Consider the following 22,776-nt stretch of genomic DNA (forward strand, 5'->3'; position numbering starts at 1 on the left):
AACGAGACTGAAGGAATCTTAACAAAAATTTGACATACCTATTAGAAACAAGAGAACTGTGCATCCTGCTTTAACATGATACTTCTATGGGCAAGGTAAAACTATCACAGCCAGAAGATAGTCTTTACTCATGCATATTTGTAAGCATCATTTATATACCATGAAGTACGCAGTAAGAGCTGAAGGTGTAGAACTCTGTTCTCATACACAGCCTAGCAGCATACTCTGAGAGAATCAAACTTAAACCAAAAAGAACACTTGCAAGAAAATTTCAAAAATTCTTGCCACCAGGGTTAACCTTATCCAAGATGGTTTAACTCCTACGGTACATGAGAAAAAAAGATTCATCTGAGGAGGGCTGGCACATAAAAATGCTAACTAGAATACATGGGAAAATTACAGCTAACATTTATTTAACACTATGTTTCAGGCATTTTTCCAAGTTTTTTAGATGTATTATCCAATTAATCCTCAACATCACGATGAGACAGGAATTTTACTGTCCCCACTTATAACCAAGGAATTAAGTTCATAAAGAAATTTAGTTGCCCAAATGTTAAGTTAATGGATGCCTAGTCAAAAACAGTCTGGCTTCCAAACCCAACTTTTTAATCATTAGGAAAAGAAGGTTGCACGAAAATGTATCATACATTCTACACCCTGGGAGGGGGCTAAGTTTTAGGGAGAGAGTTTTGGTTTTCTATAATGTTTGAATTATTGACAGTAAGAATGTATGGACTTGTAGTATTAAAACATTTCATATCTCATAAATTTAGTCACATGTTCCATCAGGCTTTCTGTGGCATTCCATTGGCACAATCTGCACTTGCCTAAATGAACAGGATCATCAGAGTAGCCTAACATCACAGCAGCTGGAAGGATTTGGAAAATGAGAATCCAATCACCAATAAGCTTTGAAACCTACCCCAAACCTGGATTTTAGTATGGTTGCTGAACTCCAGATCCTACTTTTATCTTCAGCTGTGTGCCCTCTTAGCTTAAGCTAACTCATAGTACTGAGAAATTCACAATGGTAAGAAGGAAGCAGGTGATGAAAGTTCAGACTGGGGATAAGACAAATATAGTGACTGATCATTCACCCTAATGGTATACCAACCTTGGCCACTTATTACAGACTGGTCATACATAACACTATTAAGAATAATTTTCATTAATCTTTTTATTATTGTTTTATTTCTTACCCATTAAACAAGTTTTTTCCATCTTCTTCCATATCATTCCACAGCCATTGATTAGGTTTCCTCTTCTCTATTACCTACAGGGGAAACAATTCGTAAGGTTGGGCTAATAAACAGCAAAAGAAGAGCAATTTCATGAATTTTATTTATAAATTCAAAAAAAGGATCAGTACCTAGGATATGTAGCTACATGGAATTCAGGCTTAAAAGCCCTATGGAATAGCTATTAACTTCAGGAGTAATGACTTCAATAATTACAACAGTGATCTTGAAAATTGGGAAATTATAATTCAGCTTAATTCTGAAAACTATTACTAAGACTCTGTGTGTCCAAATATGTGCCATCTAGGTTCCACTGACATCATTTAAACTATTGCAATATATTTTTGAACGGGAGGGGTGGAATTACAGATACATAAAACAAATTGCTACACTAGGAAGAAACTAAAAATGTTGATGACATCCTTTAAATGGTCATTAAAAATAAAGTCCCTAACAAGCAAATTTCAAGCTTACCTCCTAGTGAAACTTGCTGAATTCTCACGTTTTCTGGTGTCATGCAAGGCAAGAGTACAGGATGCAGAATAGCAAAGACCAGTTATCATCGTGTTGTCCACTTACTTGGACAAGACCTTATGCAAGTTTCCTAATTTGAGCTTGTTTTCTAATATACTTCAGGGCACTGGTGTAAGGACTAAATGAAAATGTAGGTAAATATGAGGTCACTGCCATGCACATAGCTGGTGATCAACAAAGGTTTAGCTCCCTTCTTTTTATCTTTCTACCTTTAGTTTTGAGCAATTTTCAAGCTTGAGAGAAAAAATCCATTCTTAAGCTTCCTCAAATTATTCTGCCAAATAATAACAGTAACAGTGACAATGATAGCTGCTGATGGCATTTATACAGTTTTAAATGTATGCCAGACACTCACCTAAGCACTCTCATATGTATTAACTCATTCACTTCTCACAATGATGAGTTAGGTATTGTCTTTATTTCCATTTCACAGACATTGAAACTGAGCCAGAAATAAGTTCCACAGTTACTATCTGCCAGAGCTAGGATTCAAAGTCAGGTTTCTGCTCTGAAGAAATACTAGCACCAAACATCAAAGTGACAGCTGTGCCCTCCCTTCCTTGAAGAGCTCTCTAATATTAATGCAGCCAGATAGGGAATGTTCAGATGGCTCACCAAGTAGAAAAGATTCATTTTAGGTAATTAAGATTATCTAAATATAAATATATATAAAATAAATGTAACTGAATATTAAATATAACTAAGATTCAATATATAAATGATAATTTATGCATTTAAAAATACAATTTATGTGTTACATATCTCAAAATATTTTAAGTATATATTTCATAATATTATTTTTTAAAGTTTAAAAAGTTGATCACGAGAATATTAATACATTTAAATTTTTTAAAAATCTAACCAAGATGATACCTTTCTTGGCAAGGTCAGTTATGTGGTACATTGCAAAACAGAAACATCTGTTACCCTATGTTATACCTTGTCTATAAGTATCTTCCCCTGTAAACTCCTGGGGGATAACAGTACCTTGTCTAACTTATTGTGAACATCTGCGATGTCTAAAACTATGCCTAGTCTTTATTAGGTGCTCAAAAAATACTGATGAAAGAACAAACAGGCTAGATACTAAACAAAGAAAATGTCCAAATCCGTTGTTTCTACTCACATTCTAAGGTACCAACAACACTCCAGCCTTATTTCCTACCACCCATCTGCTCTATGATTTTACTACCAGCAAGCCTTACTGGATTTAAATGTTTTCCTTGACCCAGTCACGCATTTGGCCTATTCCAATCTATAAACTCTTGCAGCAAAATGTCGTTTGACAAACCGTCTCAAGTATACAATTAATCAGAAGATTCCCACATGAATGCATGCATACAACATATTGTTATGGCACTTTATGATTTTCAAAGTGCTTCTACACCTACCTCTCAGGTGCCTCAAGACAGCCCTGAGAGCAGAAAAGGCAGGTGTGATAAGCCAGGAAGCTACATCTAACGGTGTTTGTTTTGAAATGGAAACATATTTTCATTGTCACTGCTGAAGAACCAACGGCTCAGAAACCAATGCTTTCTCTGTAACTCGGTAGAAAGTCTAAAAATTAACATTTTTAAGTCCATGTCATAAGTAATTTTTTAAATTATGAATAATCAGTTATATTTTTTAAAATATTTTATTTATTTGAGAGAGTGAGCAAGTATGAGAGAGAGCACAAGCAGAGGGAGGGTAGAGGGAGAAGGAGAAGCAGACTCTCTCTGAGAAGGGAGCGCCCAACACAAGGCTTGATCCCAGGACTCTGGGATCCTGACCTGAGCTGAAGGCAGACACTTAACTGACTGAGCCACCCAGGCGCTCCTGATCAGTCATATCTAATCAAAGTAAAAATAAGCCTTACAAGATACAAAGGCAGAGTAAACTCATACAATAAGGAAAAATTTTAGATGCATCCACCATTGAATAAAGAGACTTCATGTAAAATTTTAAGAAGATCACGATTAAATGCTTCTTGGATGTTATATTAGGAATTCCAGCAGGAAAAGACAAAGCTAGGCGGGATATCAGAAACCTGGGTTTCAGTCCTCGTTCTGCCACTGAAGAGTTTTGTGATCTCCAGGCCCACTCAAATGTGAAACTCAACAATTTGCACATAATACCCAGAGTAAATAATAATGTAAAAAGAAACGTGTAACATTTTACATTTCAGAATACAGTATGGATAGCATGAACAAAAAAGTTCAAGGTCTGCTGACCTTACTTATCTATGATTATAAGTTATTAGTTGCCATGGGTTTTACCAATTAATGGCCCTAATGGTTTAAGTTCAAATTTAGGACCTCTATACAGAAACTGGAAAACAGATTTATGATTTTCTGGGAAATACAAAGCATGCTAGGATTGCATTTACACACTCTGACTGTGGCTCAGGATAATTTAGGTGGTAAAATCTAAGTTCACTGGCCAAATGAACTGATTTCTTAGAAGCTGTTTATTAAAATGCTTTTTTGCCACGAAACAGAAATGTGCCCATGGGTTTACAAAGTTTTATTACACAGTGTACATGGAATGTTAGCCTAACTATGAGTTTCCTGAGAACAGAGTACTTCTCATTCATTCTAGTATCCTATTGATTTTTTTTTAAGATTTTCTATATTTATTTGACAGAGACAGAGAGCACATACACATGCAGGGGAGTGGGAGAAGGAGAAGCAAGCTCCCCACTGAGCAGGGAGCCCAATGTGGGGCTTGATCCCAGGACCCTGAGATCATGACCTGAGCCAAAGGTATATGCTTAACCAACTGAGCCACCCAGGCACCCCAGCTATTGACTTTGTATTGTTGATTGAATGATTGATAGAGGACGTCTTCTTTTAAACTGACCTTTATCTCAAAGTGTACTTCTTGGGCAATATGCTTTCTAATATTTACAAAGTATTTTAATTGAAAACTTCACATGGCAGGGGCACCTGGGTGGGTCAGCTGGTTAAGCATCAGACTCTTGATTTTGGCTCAGGTCATGATCTCTGGGTTGTGAGATTGAGCCCTGCACTGGGCTTCGCACTCAGTGCAGCGTCTGTTTAAGAGTCTCTCCCTTTCCCTCTGCCTCTCCCCCCACTCATGCACTCTCTCTCAAATAAATAACCTTAAAAAAAAAACAGGGGTGTTTGGGTGGCTCAAATGGCTAAGCATCTGCCTTTGGTTCAGGTCGTGATCCCAGCATCCTGGGATCATGCCCCATATCAGGCTCCCTGCTCGGTGGAGAGCCTGCTTCTCCCTCTCCCTCTACTGCTCCCCCTGCTTGTGCTCTCTCTCTCTCTCTCAAATAAATAAAATCTTAAAAAAAAAATTTTTTTTTAAAAGCAAACCCCCCAGAACCCAAAAACTTCACATGGCATTTATCACTGTTAACTGTAATTTTTTTTCTTCTCTCCACATGTACGTATTTGTTTTAGAATGAAACACTTCACATTGTTTTAGCCTTCCAAAATGAAGACAAATTGGGACCAACACAATGACATGTAAGAGATCCAGAGTCTTGGACTAAAAGTTGGTGAAGCCCCACATTCGGAATTTTTTTCCCTAAATGCCTGTGTGACTCAGTCAGTGAAGTGTTGCACTGTCAGTTTTAGCTCAGGTCATGATCTCAGGGTTCTAGGATTGAGCCCCAAGTCCTGGGCTCCATGCTCAGCACAGAAACTGCTTGGGATTCTTTCCCTCTTTCTCTCCCTCCCTTGACTCATGCTCACCAATGTGCTCTCTCTCTCTGTCAAATAAATAAATATAAATACAATTTAAAAAAAAGTTTTAGGGGTGCCTGGGTGGCTCAGTCAGTTAAGCATCTGCCTTCGGCTCAGGTCATGATCTCAGGGTCCTGGGATCTAGTCTCACATTGAGCTCCCTGCTGAGCAGGAAGCCTGCTTCTCCCTCTCCCGTTGCCCCTCCCCCATTCATGCTCTCTCTCGCACGCATGCACACCCATGTTCTCTCACTTGCAAAGAGATAAAATCTTTTTTAAAAAAGTTTTAGAAATCCACCTGCTTTGATTGACTTCCATATCTAGCAATAAGATATTAGATGGGTCTGTTTATTTATAAGGAGCATAAGAACACAGAAGAGTGCAAGAGCCTTAGATTTAGGATCATAAAGCTTGGGTTTAAGCCTCAGGTTATCCCTTATTAGCAGTGTAACCTTGGGCAACTCACTATTGTCTTGGGACCTCTACCTTCTCACTTCTACTCCCTTCTGAGGGTGTTGCACAGATCAAATACGAAAATGTATGTGTAAGCACATTGTAAACTAACAAGAGCTACACATGGGTTAGCCCTTATTTCCCCGCTACCAAAAATAGCAAAGACTTTAGATCCTTATTCTAGTGAGAAAAGACATTGATATTTGAACTTTCCAAGGGCTTGGGGGAGCATGCTAGGAAAGCTCCACATCTTTCCTGTGGAGCTAAAGAATCCTAAAATGTTTTTGATACCTGCATCTTTAGTTAAATAACATCCTGGTCTTAACTAACAGTTTATAGGGATTAAAGGGCATGAGATATTAGCCACCCTGGGAATTTCTTCTTATCAAAAAATAAAATGATTTAAAAGCAAGAGCAGATAGACTTGCATTCTCCCCAATCATCCAAGATCAATATAGCCCATTTAGTTTGTAGGGCAGCAGTCACAAAAATAGCCTTCCGTCCAGGATGCACCAGAACTGCCATTCCATCACTGTGCTGAAATCAACTCCTGCTTTTCTACTCCCCACATACAATAAATACTACTAATTGGTAGAGTTCAGTCAGCCAGCATTCATTCAAACCATTTTAAAACATTAGTTCTCATTACCAAGCACATTTTATAAATACAACAATTTTGCCAGCAAAGAGCAGCAATTTTAATGGGAAGAGAACATTTATAAACATTTATTTTACTCCTACTAGATACCACGTGAAGTAAGGTGTTTTCACGTATATTTGCTCAGTTAATTCTCACAATGAGGTAGGTGCCAGTGGCACCCCATGGATGAAGAATGGATATTTGAATCAGTTGTTAAATGACTCATCCAGGATCAGGATGACTCATCCAGGATCAGGAAAAAAGAGCAGTACCTAAGCCCAAGATAATTGCTTACATCCATAACTCTACATTCATGGCAAAAAAAAAAGGAGGTTTACTTAAGCAAAGTTTTGTGTCATGGTAAAATTTAGTTGTCGGTTAGCAATATTCTGAGGCACTTTATATGCCTTGTTCAAGAGGAGACGGAGCTGTAATTCTGCACTCCTATAGAAACAGTGTCTGATTCTATAATTTAAACATAGAGACTTATTATCACTGCAGGCTGTGCAGACTGGCCTGAGAGCATGAGATTCTTGATCTGGGGGGTCATGAGTTGAAGTCCCACATTGCACGTAGAGATTACTTTAAAACCCAAAAAAAAAAAAAAAAAAAAAGAAAGAAAGAAAGAAAGATTTATCACTGTGACTAGTTGTTTTCAGAGAAAAAACTGCAAAGGAAACATAAATTCACTAGAGTCAATAACAGTTTTATAAAGAAGCTATCTCTTGGAGATTATATCTAAACAAGTGCCAAAAATTATTGTGTCTTACAAACATAAAAGTCTTTTAAGAATTTTGAATATTAGAAAGTGTTTCCTATAATCACAGCTCTTCTTTTAAAAATTAAAGCTAACGCTAACCTACATATCACCATTCAATAAACATAAAGTGATGATGTTAGTTTTCCCTGAAAATTCCCTGGTACTTATGAAAATTCACTGGTGTTTAGAAAATAAACATTTTAGCAAAGTTTTTTTTTTTTTTTAATTTTATTTATTTGACAGACAGAAATCACAAGCAGGCAGAGAGGCAGGCAGAGAGAGAGGAGGAAGCAGGCTCCCTGCGGAGCAGAGAGCCCGATGCGGGGCTCGATCCCAGGACCCTGAGATCATGACCTGAGCCGAAGGCAGAGGCTTTAACCCACTGAGCCACCCAGGCGCCCCTAGAAAATAAACATTTTAGAAGGGCTCTAAAATGGACAATACTAAAAATAAAATAAAATAAAATGGACAATACTAAAAGATACAATAAGGGTTACATAAATTGATGGACTATTTATCTGTGCCAAGCAATGAGATATTACAAGTGTTTGGACAAGAACCAAAACCCTATAGAGCTTTCCAACAAAACAGTTCTAGCAGAAACAATACAGAGCTCAGTGGCTACCCTGTTATCTGGTTAAAGTATTCCAAGATACAAAATAAACCCAGATCTTCAAAATATATAATTGTATCTAATTATACAACAGTACCCTAACTAGGTGTCATGCTTAAGAGAGCAGGTTTAGGCATCAGATTGGCTGGATTAGAATCTCAGTGGAACCAGATTCCTAGCCTGGACTCTGCTTCCTCACCTACTTCATACAGCTGCTGGGGAATTAAGATGTGGAAAGTGTTCAGAAGAGTCAATGGCATAACAGCATCATCTGTTATTTTTCTAGTATTACCTTGTGTGAAAAATAAAACATATGTAAAAAGACCGAAGGCCTCTCATTATTGAGCTAATCCATTCCCAAGTTTAGAATTTAAAAGATAATAAAAAGAAGCAAAATCCCACCTTTCTTGGTAACAGTCAGGATGGTGGTTATCCTAGGGTGGGGTGCAAGGGAACATCATATAGGGAGTTTTTACACTAACAGGATGGTTAATCCTGGCTTTTGTTTCACTGGTTTTTAAAATGTACATATCTTTTGGGGGACCTGGTTGGCTCAGTTGGTAGAACATGAGACTCCTGATCTCAGGATTGTGAGTTTGAGCCCCACACTGAGTGTAGAGATTACTTAACTATAAAATCTTTAAAAAAAAAAAAAAATTCCCCCAAAGATTTTTGATTTATTTATTTGGCAGAGAGAGAGAAAGAGAGAGACAGCAAGAGAGGGAAGGAACATAAGCAGGGGGAGTGGAAGGGAGAGAACCAGGCTTCCCACTGTGCAGGGAACCCAACAGCGACAGCGGGGCTCCATCCCAGGACCCCGGGATCATTACCTGAGCTAAAGGCAGATGCTTAACGACTGAGCCACCCAGGAACCCCTAAAAAGCAAATCTTAAAAAAAAAAAAAAAAAAAGCACGTTTTAAAATATATTTCACAACAAAAAAATTAGAAAAAACAAAAGCTAAAAAACATTTCCAAGGTATAATGAGAAAGAACTCCCTAACCGGAGAAGAGGGGGAAAGGAAAAAAAATCAAAAAGTGAAACCAAAGTACTATCATTCTAAGTGTTCTAGATTACTTCAGATTATGTATGCAACAGTTTAGCTCAGTTCTGGAAACACATCCGCTGAACTCCATTAAATCCTAAGAGACATTTTCCTTTGTTCTTACAAAGAGTGTCACTGATTGAATGGCTACACCTCTTTATGATCATAAAACCTGGAGGTTTTAAGGAATCTCAAAGGACTTCTCTTACAACATGTTCACTTTCCACATAAGGGAACGTTAGACCTCCGAGCTTCCAAACAAGAGGCTTTCCCCCACTCTGATCCCAGCTATTATAGTCAGCCACCAATGTGACGCAAAGGAAGGGGCAGAGCCCATTCTTTCAATTCCTTCAAAATAGTGAGTAGAAAAAAAGTGAATTTATACCAATCATCAGGAATCTGTTTAAGATCTAATATGTACCCCAAAAGATGCTAGTACCTACAGAGGAGCCCAGTACCTCAGTCAAAGAAGGCGTTTCATAAATATGCAAGTAAATTTAGTCGAAAGTACAATGTAGGAGTTTTGCCCCAAAGATTTTACATAGAATTCAACAAAGAATTCTACACCAACATATAATGAATCCAGCAATGTGCCGTGGGCAAATGTACCACATACAGTATACCAAAGGGAATGGGGAAATAAGACAAGAGATTTATGTACTGGGGCACCTGGGTGGCTCAATTGGTTAAGTGTCTGCCTTTGGACCAGGTCATGATCTTGAATTCCTGGGATCGAGCCCCACGTCGGGTGGGTTCCTCATACAGCAGGGAGTCTGCTTGTCCCTCTCCCTCTGCCCCTCACTCCTGCTCACGCTCTCTCTCTCTCAATAAAAAAAAAAAAAAAAAAAGCTTTATATTCCATGGGGTAAAACGGAGGAAGAAGCCTTAGAGAAGAACGGAGAAATGAGTTTTGAAAAGTTGTTAAGAAAGTACTCAATCCTGTTGATATTTTTTAAATATTTTATTTATTTATTTGACAGAGAGAGGTCACAAGTAGGCAGAGAGGCAAGCAGAGAGAGAGGGAGAACAGGCTCCCCACTGAGCACAGAGCCCGATGCGGGGCTCGATTCCAGGACCCTGAGATCATGACCTGAGCCGAAGGCAGAGGCTTAAACCACTGAGCCACCCAGGCGCCCCCCTTGTTGATATTTTTATAACACCTGCTTCCATTTTCCACATTACTCCCACATTTTATTTTATTTTTAAGGTTTTATTGATTTATTTGACAGAGAGAGAGATCACAAGTAGGCAGAGAGGCAGGTGGGGGGGGGGGGGAAGCAGGCTCCCTGTTGAGCAGAGAGCCTGACACGGGGCTTGATCCCAGGACCCTAAGATCATGACCTGAATTGAAGGCAGATGCTTAATCCACTGAGTCACCCAGGCGCCCCTACTTCCACATTTTAACAGGCATCCTGATTTGTTCTAAATTATTTCACCTGCTATAATTATATTCAGAAAAACGTTTCTACTTTCCCCCTCAAGGAACTTTTGGAACCCACTGAGAATGGAATAGTAGGAAGAAAGAAAATAAACCTTTTAAATGTTTACTATAAATTCTTCAAAACAGAAACATTTTTAGATGGTGAAATACACATTTTATCAAGTTTGAAGTTCACCAAAATAAAAACAAGCACTAAAAATTAACAGAAAAGGGGCGCCTTGGTGGCTCACTGGGTTAAAGCCTCTGCCTTCGGCTCAGGTCATGATCCCAGAGTCCTGCGATCCAGCCCCGCATCGGGCTTTCTGCTCAGCAGGGAGCCTGCTTCCTCCTCTCTCTCTCTCTGCCTGCCTCTCTGCCTACTTGTGATCTCTGTCTGTCAAATAAATAAATAAAATATTTAAAATAAATAAAAATTAACAGAAAGAAAAACATTTAAAAAATCCCCCCCACTCATGACTGTAAACACAAAGCATACACAAAATTAACAGGACATTTGGGTGACACAAGCAACAGAGAAAGGGCTTCTATTTCCAGTTACTTTAATGGGAAAAGACAGAACCATAGAGGTAAGGAAAAGACAACTGGAGAAGAGACCAGTTCCAGTTCTAGATAGATGAGCAAACAAAAATAGGTCACTTCTGCACTCTGGGTCTGTTTCCACGTCAAAAAGTTCTATTATTCTCTCTGTAAAGTTCCTAAAGCCACTCAGGAGTCATTCTCTTTTAGAAAGCTACATGTTAGGCATTGATCCATGAGGATAGCAAAAAACAAAATGAATTTATGTTATCCAGATTTCTGTCTGTACTGTAGCAAAGTTCTGAAATTGCCACAAGCCATTTATCTATTAAGTCTTGTACGGATCAGGGCATTAGAGAAGTTTGGATTTTCAGTGAAACATGATGCACTGAACACCTGCATTTACCTCTGCTCTCCGTAACTCCACTGAAAACAGCAGTAAGAACAAGATCTGAAAGACGAAGAATAGGAGAGGAAACAACTACAACAAACTTTGTGGAAGCTGGAAAGGAGATGGATGGGTTATTTGATTTAGCAGCACATAGGAGCATGGTAAGCGGAACCCCGGATCACACTGAATTGTGCTGGAATACACCAGAGAAGCTCAGAATACCTCTGAAAGTGGGGAGAGCAGGCAAGGATGAAAAAGGAGAACAGGGTGAAAGTTCGGCCCCAAGATACCCAACGTCACTCCAAGCAGCCAGCGGTCAGCGGATAGGAAGCCTACCCTGGAAACTAGACTGAAGCACAACTAGGGGCAGGCCTAGCAGTCTAAAAAGATGCGGATTATGGATGACTTGTTATCCTGAAAGGTAGATACCTCCAGCTCTTTTCTCACTCAGCAACCCAGATGTTGCAGCCAGAGGTGCAAACTGAGGATGGGAACATTCACTCTAGGGAAGAACCGGGTGAACAGAAAAACACCTACAAATACTGACTGCTAAAAGTGAGCTCTTAACTACCTTATAATGAATAACACCACCAGTCAACTTTTAGAAGCCAATCCAGCAAATCCAGCTTTCAGTTTTTCAGTGGCTTGTTATGGAACATGAGTAAGACATCCAAGGCTATACATTTCAGGAAATCTCCTAAATGAAAAACCAAAAGAAATGATCAAGTAAAGGTATTTTAAGGAAACAGATGGTGCAGGAAACTGAAGAAAAAAATAAATTACAATTAACATACTCAGAGAAAAGCTATTCCACCCATGTAACAAAAATAGACTATTTAAAAGCAACATTCAGGGGCGCCTGGGTGGCTCAGTGGGTTAAAGCCTCTGCCTTCAGCTCAGGTCATGATCCCAGGGTCCTAGGATCAAGTCCCGCATCGGGCTCCCTGCTCAAGCGGGGAGCCTGCTTCCCCCTCTCTCTCTGCCTGCCTCTCTACCTACTTGTGATCTCTGTCTGTCAAATAAATAAATAAAATCTTTTAAAATAAATAAATAAATAAAAGCAACATTCAGGGCACCTGGGAGGCTCAGTTGTTTAAGCCACTGCCTTTGGCTCAGGTCATTATCCCAGAGTCCCAGGATCGAGTCCTACATTAGGCTCCCAGTTCTGCGGGGAGTCTGCTTCTCCCTCTGACCTTCTCCCCTCTCATGCTCTCTCTTAACTCTCTTTCTCTCGCTCAAATAAATAAGCAAAATCTTAAAAAAAAAAAAAAAAGAAAAGAAAAAGCAACATTCAGAGGGCACCTGGTGGGCTCAGTTGGTGGAGTGTGCAACTCTTGATCTCAGGGTTTTGAGTTCAACCCCTACATTGGGGGAAGAGATTACATAAAAATATTTTTTTTTTATTTTCAAAGATTTTTATTTATTTATTTGAGAGAGAGAATGCACATGCAGAGGGGCACAGGGGGAAGAAGAGGGAAAAGCAGACTCTATACTGAGTACAGAGCCTGATGCGGAGCTTGATCTCAGGATCCTGGGTTGAGTTGAAATTAAGAGTCAAACGCTCAACTCACTGTGCCACAGAAGTGCCCCTAAAATCTTTTTAAAAAATAGCAGTATTCAGAGAAAAAAATTAGAGATTAAAAATATGAAAGCAGAAACATAAAACTAGAAGAATCTGAAGTCAAGACATCTTCCAGAAAGTAGAGACAAAAAAGAGAATAGTAAAAATAGGAAAAGTAAAGCATTCCATACATTCCAAACACAAATAGAGTGAGTTCAGGAGGGAAGGAATGGGAAAACTGAGGGCAAGAGAGAGAAGGGGGAGACTGGTTAGAATTAAGAATTCAAGAATCTCGGGCACCTGGGTGGCTCAGTGGGTTAAAGCCTCTGCCTTCCGCTCAGGTCATGATCCCAGGGTCCTGGGATCGAGCCCCATATCGGGGGCTCTCTGCTCAGCAGGGAGCCTGCTTCCTTCCCCTCTCTCTCTGCCTGCCTCTCTGCCTACTTGTGATCTCTCTCTGTCAAATAAATAAATAAAATCTTTAAAAAAAAAAAAAAAAAGAATTCAAGAATCTCCCAGAACTGAAAAATCTACATTTCCAAATTGAATAGGTCCCCAGTGTGCTCTGTACAACAGAGAGAACAAGGCTCACAGTGAGGCAGATCATCATAAAATTTCAGAATATCAGAGACAAAGATCAACTCCTAAAGCACTTCTAATCAAGGAGGGAAAAAGAAAAAAGTCTGAACATCAACAGACTTTTCATTAGCAACAACAGAAGCTAAAAATCAATAGAGCAATTCCTGTTAAACTCAGAAAATTATTCTATTCTGTATTCCCAGGTAAACTATAAATCAAGTATGAGAGAAAAGGAAGACATTTTCATAATTGCAGATTCCCAAATATTCATCCTATGCAGCTTCTTAGGAAACTTCTGGAAGAACTGCTTAAGTATAAACACTGAAGAGGTAAGATGTGGGGTCCAGGAAAGAGGTCCCAACATAAGGAGATGAAAGAAGGTAGATCCAAGAATGACAACTGTGTAGGTCTAGAGAACGAGCGATACAGACTTTTAAAAATAGCAGCATAAGCCTACTGCTTAGAAGTGTGGCATTAAATACCAAAAGAAACAACTGGAAGAATAGAAATTGGAGGTCCCTGTAGAGGCCAAATGCTGGGGGAAGGAAAAGCAGGTACTTTTTACGCTACATACAGCTTAGCACTGATAAATGTTAAATTGTAAAAGATTCTTGAAAAGTTTAAAAAGAATGTTTTAAAATCACATCTAAAAACATAATTGTTTAAATATTTCATTTATTTATTTGAGAGAAAGAGCAAGAGAGAGAGAGAGAGAGCACAAACACAGAGGGCAGAGGGAGAGAGAGAAGGAGGCTCCCCAGTGAGCAGGGAGCTCGATGTGAGATTCGCTCCCATGACACTGGGATCATGACCAGAACCAAAGGCAGATGCTTAACCAACTGAGCCACCCAGGCATCCCTAAAAACATGATTTTCCAAACAAGATTTGGGGGGGGGGGGGAAGAAAATAATAAAAAATGTAATTTTCAAGGCAGAGCAAAATCCAGTAATCTGAAAAAACATACTACACCTTCACACAGAGTGCAGCTTTGCTTGAAAACAATTAAGAGCAGGAAATATTTTGCTGATACTTATTCAAAAATCATAAACTCAAAGCCAGCCAAATAAAGAAAAAAAGGAAAAATTTAAGCATATTATGGTATTACTGGGGAAAGTTCAGTGTATGGCTCTATCACTTCACAAATTAAATTTCCTTTTTCAAACAGTCAAGCAGATGCTAAACCAATGTCAAAAGAATAACCCGACTGCGTCACATTTGGTAAGAAATGAAAATGCCTCAGAGACCATTGTTTCCTCAGGAAAGCACAAATACTGCGGATTTGTTGAAACAAGCCAACGTTTTCTATCAGAGATATTTATCCCTTCCTGAAGACGGACACAAACAGTGGGATTCACCAGATCTGAACTGCTGCTCAGCATTCTCTAAGACCCTAAGAAACGGCATCTCAGAAAATATGTTCTTCGTTATCCCCAAATACTCTAAAAATTACATCTATAGCCCTCTCATAGCAAATGCATATGAATAGTACTTGTTATTCATATTTAATAATATCTATTTACAGTCAATGAACATTAAGGTCATGCTTAGGATCAAGCATTGGGCTCTTCAATAAACAGAAAAGTAGAGGAGGTGTTGCCCACCACTCAGTTTTCTGACATCTCGGGAGACTGTAAACATAGGAAATAACCAGAGCTGATATTTTTTGATAAGTCTACTGACCTGTGGCCAAGGGAGATCTTTTTATTTTTTTTTAAGATTTTATTTATTTATTTGACAGAAATCACAAGTAGGCAGAAAAACAGGCAGAGAGAGAGGGGGAAGGCAGGCTCCCTGCTGAGCAGAGAGCCCAATGTGGGGCTCCATCCCAGGACCCTGAGTACACTACCCCGAGCTGAAGGCAGAGGCTTTAACCCACTGAGCCACCCAGGCACCCCAGGAAATCTCTTAAAACTAATGAAATGAAGCACTCTCCAACCAAATCTACTCTAGTAAAAATGCCTGCTCTCCTTTCAGCATAAATGAAGACAATGAGAATAGATTAATTAGCAAGGTGGTTTAATTGTGACATACTCTACAGCTTTTGAGTTGAATGCATAAAAATATGTTCGTTTAGGGGTGCCTGGCTGGCTCAGTTGGAAGAGCGTGCAACTCTTGATCTCGGGTCGTGAATTCAAGCTCCACATGAGGTGTAAAGATTAGTTAAATAGCTAAAATGTAAAAGTAAATAAAATTTTAGAAGAATATGTTTGTTTCAGGCTCTTGAAATCAGGAAGAAAATAATACTTTAAGATGTTGCATAAAGAGATATTCTTCCTTTTTTTGAAGTCTGAGAAAACACATTAATATCTTACAAAACAGGGGCGCCTGGCTGGCTCAGTGGGTTAATAAGCCTCTGCCTTCGGCTCAGGTCATGATCTCAGGGTCCTGGGATTGAGCCCTGCATTGGGCTCTCTGCTCGGCAGGGAGCCTGCTTTCCCCTCTTTCTCTGCCTGCCTCTCCGCCTACTTGTGGGGTCTCTCTGTCAAATAAATAAATAAAATCTTTAAAAAATATATATCTTACAAAATAAAATGCATAACCAAAAGCTCCTTCAACTTTAAAAACTAAAAGAGTAATGGGACGTCTGGTGGCTCAGTGAGTTAAGCCTCTGCCTTCGGCTCAGGTCATGATCTCAGGGTCCTGGGACAGAGTCCCACATCGGGCTCCCTGCTCAGCGGGGAGCGTGCTTCCCCTCTCTTTCTGCCTACTTGTGATCTCTCTCTCTCTCTCTCTGTCAAATAAATAAATAAAAATCTTTTTAAAAATTAAATTAAATTAAAATTAAAAAAAAAATAGAAATAAAAATGTACTATGTCCAGATCTATTCTCTAAGCAAATCAGAAAGATAGTAGAATAAAGTCTACACTGCAAGAAAAAAATTTTTTATAACAGTGTATGGTGATAAATGTTACTAGACTTACTATAGTAATCATTTCACAATATATACAAATAGCAAATCATAATATACATCTGAAACTAACATAATGTTCTATATAAATTATACTTCAGTAAAAAATATTTTTAATACTATGTTTACTGTTTCATGCTTATTTCACAGAAGAGAAACAGTTAACTAAAATAGGAAGAAATGTTCAAACTCACTAGTAGTTAGAAAATTCAGATTAAAATAGGTATTAAAGAGCAAAAATTCAAACTGTGGCCAACAGCAAGTGTTGGGAGGTTGCAATACAGTGTGTGTGAGGTGTGTACACTCAGCAACCTGACAGCGCTTATGCCGCAATGCCACTCCTGAGTCTGCATCCCAAAGAAATTCTCAAACGTGTCCATGAGCACAAACAAGTCTGTTATTGGGAGCACTGTTTATGGTAGCCTAGGCACCCATCACTATGGGAATGGATGCAACCATGGAGTAGCACACTGCAGGTAGGAGCCATTAGCTAATGTATACCCAAAACCATTCGCAGATCTTCAAACAGAGCCGAGGGAAAAAAGTAAAACCAGAGTAAGAGCTACAGCATTATTTTTTAAAGATTCTCTTTTTAAATAATCTCTACACCCAACATGGGGTTCGAGCTCAGAATCCTGAGATCAAGAGCCGTAGCTCTACCAACTGAACCAGCCAAGCACCCCAGAGCTATAGCATTTTTACAGGGAGAATTCTATAGTCAAATTCTGCAATAGTGTAGTGGCATGAAGAGTTTTGGAATTAAAGATAAGTACACCAAAAAAATCACCGAGCATTTGAAAAAGAATCAAGAACAAGGATATACATCAAATACATTAGATAAGGTGCTTGTGGCGTAGTAGAGGAAAAAAGGCATGGAAATGAAGGCTGCAGAGAAGGCCTTTACACACCAATGCTAGACTGTGTGCAAATCACAGGGTATAAAGTTAAAATTAAAAATATGTTTTATTCATGCACACACTAATTTATTCAATAAAATTTACAGAACACTTAAGTGCCAAGTACTGTGCTTAAATATATACTTTTATTGTTATTTCCGCTGAAGGTTTTTATTTTAAAACCTCAAAAAGAAATATGCTTTAAGATACATCTTAACTGGAAGTGGAAAGGAAAAAATAATTTATGATAGAATTCATATACTATAAAGTGAGAAATTCATTGTTCTTAAAACAGTTTTAGAAATTTTTTTAAACAAATATAAATATACATTCAAATTCTTTAAATGGCAAACTTAAATGGAAGGTTGAAATACAGAATGAACTCTAAAGTCCTAGGAAATTACATTGTCACATCTCAATCTACAAGGAAAACATCTTTTCTCGTGGCTTTCAGTGGTGAAATAATTTCTTTTTGGAGGAGAAATTTTTTCTACTTTATTTGTTCTATGTAATTTTCCCAAAGATATTTCAACTGCTCAGGAATACTTCTCGCCAGATTTCTGTTTTCTAAAAGAATTCACAAGCAGACTTCTGGCTGCCAATGTAGGTGTTGTAGCTAATATGCTCATTACACTGCACTGCTAACAAAAACTGATGAACACATTTAGTGCAAAGTGACATATCTATTCCACATCCCATGGGACAGAAATGTTTTCCTCTAAAATTACCTATTCCCCCCTTTTTTTACAAACCCCAAAAGATAACTAGTATACAAGATAATATTGGCAAGCAAAGCCAACAGCAACTTGTAGGACATCATATGTCTAAAGCTCTAAAATTATAATCCTTCAGTATTTCAGATTTTAATACTGAGTTAGCAGGTGGGAGGATCAAAGGTGAAAAACAGAAATGACTGGTCCAACCATCAGTACTGCTGGAAAAACACACAAGCTACGTGATCTGTCAGAGGGGTCAGCAGAATCATCAGCACACATAATAAAAGACAATATGTTAATTTATTCAGGCTTACAAAAGACAATGTATTTTCATTCAATAATAATAGCTAATAATGAACACTTAGTATATGTCAGTTACTGTTCCAAACATTTTACATGCATTATTTAACTTAGTCCTCACAAGAACCTGATGGACTAGGTACTTTTATCATCTCCATTTTATAAGATCATTTTTCACATCAGATGCAGACTTTTTATCATTGCCTCTAGAACCTCCACCAAATGGCCTCAAATTCCAGTTACCCCCCTTTCTGCCATTCCAGTTCTTACTTCTGACTCAAAAATTTGACTGATGTGTATCACATGAATGAAGCAGTTCTCTTCTCCAGCCAGCTTCCTTCTTCTCCCTTTCTACTACAGAAGATCCCACTGTAACGATGTTGTCAGTGAACCCCTTCTTCACCGGCTTATTGAAAGTAAACACCATAGAAGTATATAGAGGAAAAAGTGAATACCTCCCCTGAACAAAGTGAACACCTTGGTAACAGTCCTTACATTTTATGAAAATAGAAATATTCTACATGTATTGTTCTGTAACATAACTTTTTAAAAACATATAATTCAGGGCGCCTGGGTGGCTCAGTGGGTTAAAGCCTCTGCCTTCGGCTCAGGTCATGATCCCAGGGTCCTGGGATCGAGCCCCACATCTGGCTCTCTGCTCCTCGGAGAGCCTGCTTCACTCCTCTCGCTGTCTGCCTCCCTGCCTACCTGTGATCTGTCTCTCTCTCTGTCAAATAAATAAATAAAATCTTTTAAAAAATATGTAATTCAAAAAATAAAAACATAATTTAACAGGGGCATGTGGCTGGCTCAACTAGTTGGAAGAGCATGTGACTCTTAATCTCAGGGTCATGAGTTTGAGCCTCACGCTGGGCACTGAGATCACTTAAAACAAATAAAGAATAGTTTTTAGGTGTATTTAAAAATAAATAAAGAGAATAAAATTTAACAGTGGATATCCTTCTACATTAGCAAACAGAGATCCACTGCATTCCTAACAGCTTCATGGAGGTTCCACTGTGTAGAAATGTCACATGTCATTTTCTTCCTATAACCAACAATGCTACTGTATTCATATTTTTCATGCAAGTGTATGAATATATCCATAGGACTGATTTCTAGGAGTGGAACTTCTGGGTCACAGGGTAAACACATTTTAAATTCTTTTTTTTTTTTTTTAAAGATTTTATTTATTTATTTGACAGAGAGAGATCACAAGTAGACAGAGAGGCAGGCAGAGAGAGAGAGGGAAGCAGGCTCACTGCTGAGCAGAGAGCCCGATGCGGGACTCGATCCCAGGACCCTGAGATCATGACCTGAGCCGAAGGCAGCGGCTTAACCCACTGAGCCACCCAGGCGCCCCCACATTTTAAATTCTAATAGGCACTGCCAAATGTACCTCCAAGGAAATTTACATTCCCCCCAAAAGTGTGTGAGTGTTCCAGCTGCCCCACATCCTTAGCCTCTACTGGCTACCATCATCTTCCAATCTAATAGGTAAAAGTGGCAATTACATGTTTTATTTTATATTTATTTAAATTATTAGGATTATTGAATTGATAGCTTAAATAGATTTTGAATTATTATTAAGTGTAGGCTAAGCTTTTTTTTCCTCTACGGAGAAAATAAAAGTTCAAGAAGCACATTTACAGGGTAACTGGGGAGACTGGTAATATTTTTTTTTTTTTAAGATTTTATTTATTTATTTCACAGAGAGAGATCACAGTAGGCAGAGAGGCAGGCAGAGAGAGAGAGAGAGAGAAAAGCAGGCTCCCTGCCAAGCAGAGAGCCCGATGCGGGACTCGTTTCCAGGACCCCGAGATCATGACCTGAGCCGAAGGCAGCGGCTTAAACCACTGAGCCACCCAGGTGCCCGAGACTGGTAATATTTAACCAACGCGGGATTTTAGCATGGAGCAGACAATGATGCCAATCACAAATGAGTTTGATCTCTTCCCCAAAGCACGCTTACCATGCACATGAAATACACTGCTATCAGTTCTTCGAGCTATGACATATATTTTAGCAAATGTTTCTTTTAAAAGAGTATATTTAACTCCATAGTCATGTATTCATTTCGTCATCTTTACTTACTCATAATACTCCTCTGTGTGATGTCTACTTCAATATTTTGTTTTATATAAAATGTTGCTCATTAATCTGACCTTTGGTCTCTTTTAGATGTTAAAGCACAAGCCCATAACGAGTGTCTGGCCATGAACATCCAATAATATTAAGACAACTGATAGGGGTAGCTGTATTAGAACACAGAAAAAGGAGAATAAGAGAAGCAGATCTTAGCAATGACCATCCGTAGAGATACTCTAGGCATTTTAGATTATGAAAACAAAACACGAACAAAGCCTCCACCTACTCTATAAATGTTTACATAAATGTGATGTCTTCTATTCATAAATACTGATTCACTGTCAATGGCTAGATGCTTATGATTATAATGCTATTAGCAATGATGGCGGAACTGAGCTATTCACACACTGTCTTACCTAATTCTCTTTGTGGGCACCTCCAGGTAACAATTTTTGTCAGGGAGACTCTAATGAGCTCTAACAGGGACTGACCTTATTATCCTGATAAGTTAGTACCCGTAACTGCAAAAATAAGTACCACAAATTATCTAGTATTCTAGAAAGGTTTTGACTAAAAACTGATGGATCAGTTAACTCCTCTCTATGCTTCCCTTAATTCTCAAATAAAATTTATATTCTTCATAGAACAAACTGATACTTAAGACTTCATTTCAAAGCCAAAGCTAAGCTCTTGCTACTTTAATATGTCCACATGGCCAGTCCACATGAGCACATGACAAATCCTACACATCATCTTTCCTGGATCAGAGACTGGCAGAAAGAGATAGAGCAGGGGGCAGGAAAGAGCAGAACACCAACATGACAAAGTGCCAAAGCCAGGCTATAAATTATCTTTTGGTCACTCATGACTGCATTGTGAAAAAGCTGACACAAAGGTAGGACCCATCCTTCCTTTGGAGGAATACAAGTATTGTATGAAAGCATCTTTCTAACTCACTAACAACAGAGCTGCACTCCCACCCCTCACATAACTTGCCCAATGAAAGAAGCGCTGCTGGGTTCTAAAGGCAATGACAAGGAGCTCTGTATTCTGGCAATGGGAGGGAGCAATGAAGACCAGCTTCCCGGGCTCTAAACTCTGCCAGACTGCCCTGCTAATCCTTCCCAAATCCTGCAATGCTGGGGTGGGGGTGGGGGACAGAATAGAAAACGATCCAAAACTGAATCAAGGACAGTAGCTCTGGATTATAGGAGGTCATAACATGCCTATTTGAATGGGGGTTGGGTGGGCATCGGGGCAGTTGCAGGGCATATACAAAAGCCTGTATGTTTATAAAAACACACACACACACAAAAAAATTTATCCCTGATCCTTCCGAAGCAGTAACCAATGTCTGCCCCCAATCATTTGCCAGCCCAGGCTTCATGGAAGGCACAGAGTAGCAGGCATTTTCACACAGTGAGGCTGGAAGAGATTCTACTAGAGTGTAAATTACTAATTAGCTCAATAGAAGACAAAGAGAGAAAATACCTGTCACAGAATGCTATTTACAACTTGACATATAATAAAAACAACCCCGAAAATTTTAGAAGAGCGCCTTACTTTTCAGACTTCTATTAACATGTAAATGGCAAAGGAACAGTATTATAGTCTTTAAAAACTGCCCATGTCTCAGAAACAATAATGCATGACGGGAAAGGATGCTTTCCAAATAATTTGTAATTTTCTCATCCTTATGAAAGCTAAGTGTTTTTAATTATTACAACCAGCTTTAGTAAGGAGCTATATTTCATAGCTTTGATGATCACTTAAAGACGTGGGGTGGGGAGAAGGCCACAAGTGCTGTATTTTACATACATAAGAATACTGTTAGTAGTCCTTATACTAAAACTGAACAGGCCTCAATCTGCAGGTCATGTTATTATGAAATCGACTGGCTACCATTTTAATAAAGACTGAGGATGAGCTGGAAGATAGTAGTGGGATGGAGTCAGTTACACATCCATATATGATGACAACTGAAAAGACTCTCAAAATTTAGGTTTATTTTGGAGGAAGGTAATAACATGTTAGAATATTTATATTCATTCCTCTACCATAAGGCAAACCTACTTGTATTAACTGCAACCTGGTTCTTAAGGAAGTACATTCTGCACTTGGATTTCTTCCAGCTCCTTGATGCTACATAAGGATCTTCAATATATGTATTTCACCTAAATATGTCTCAGTCACAGTGATGAACAGGCCAGTGACTCCTGTTTTTACATAACAATCACCCAAGCGGGGTGCGTGAAAGGCTCAGTCCATTAAGTGTCTGACTTCAGCTCAGGTTATGATTTTAGGGTCCTGCTGGGATCAAGTCCCACACTGGGCTCCTCACTGAGTGGGGAGTCTGCTTGTCCCTCTCCCTCTGCCCCTCCCCCTACTCGTGCATGCT

At 38.9% G+C, this 22,776-nt stretch overlaps 1 protein-coding gene across 6 annotated transcripts in view; it reads right to left on the minus strand.

The window, feature by feature from the left end:
* USP49 (ubiquitin specific peptidase 49) overlaps positions 1-22,776 on the minus strand; it is a 92,606-nt gene that overhangs the window by 55,673 nt on the left and 14,157 nt on the right. For 4 of the 6 annotated variants that reach the window (XR_006818274.1, XM_046004468.1, XM_046004469.1 and 1 more), the window contains one exon: positions 1,203-1,276. The exons of 1 other annotated variant lie outside the window; for it this stretch is intronic. The gene's annotated coding sequence lies outside the window, so the exon portion shown is untranslated. Of the gene's footprint in view, positions 1-1,202; positions 1,277-8,768; positions 8,791-22,776 lie in introns of those variants that run through there. One more of the 6 variants, XM_046004470.1, reaches the window with a different exon arrangement.

The sequence above is a fragment of the Meles meles genome, chromosome 5, assembly GCF_922984935.1.
Source record: "Meles meles chromosome 5, mMelMel3.1 paternal haplotype, whole genome shotgun sequence".
Taxonomy (NCBI): Eukaryota; Metazoa; Chordata; class Mammalia; order Carnivora; family Mustelidae; genus Meles; species Meles meles.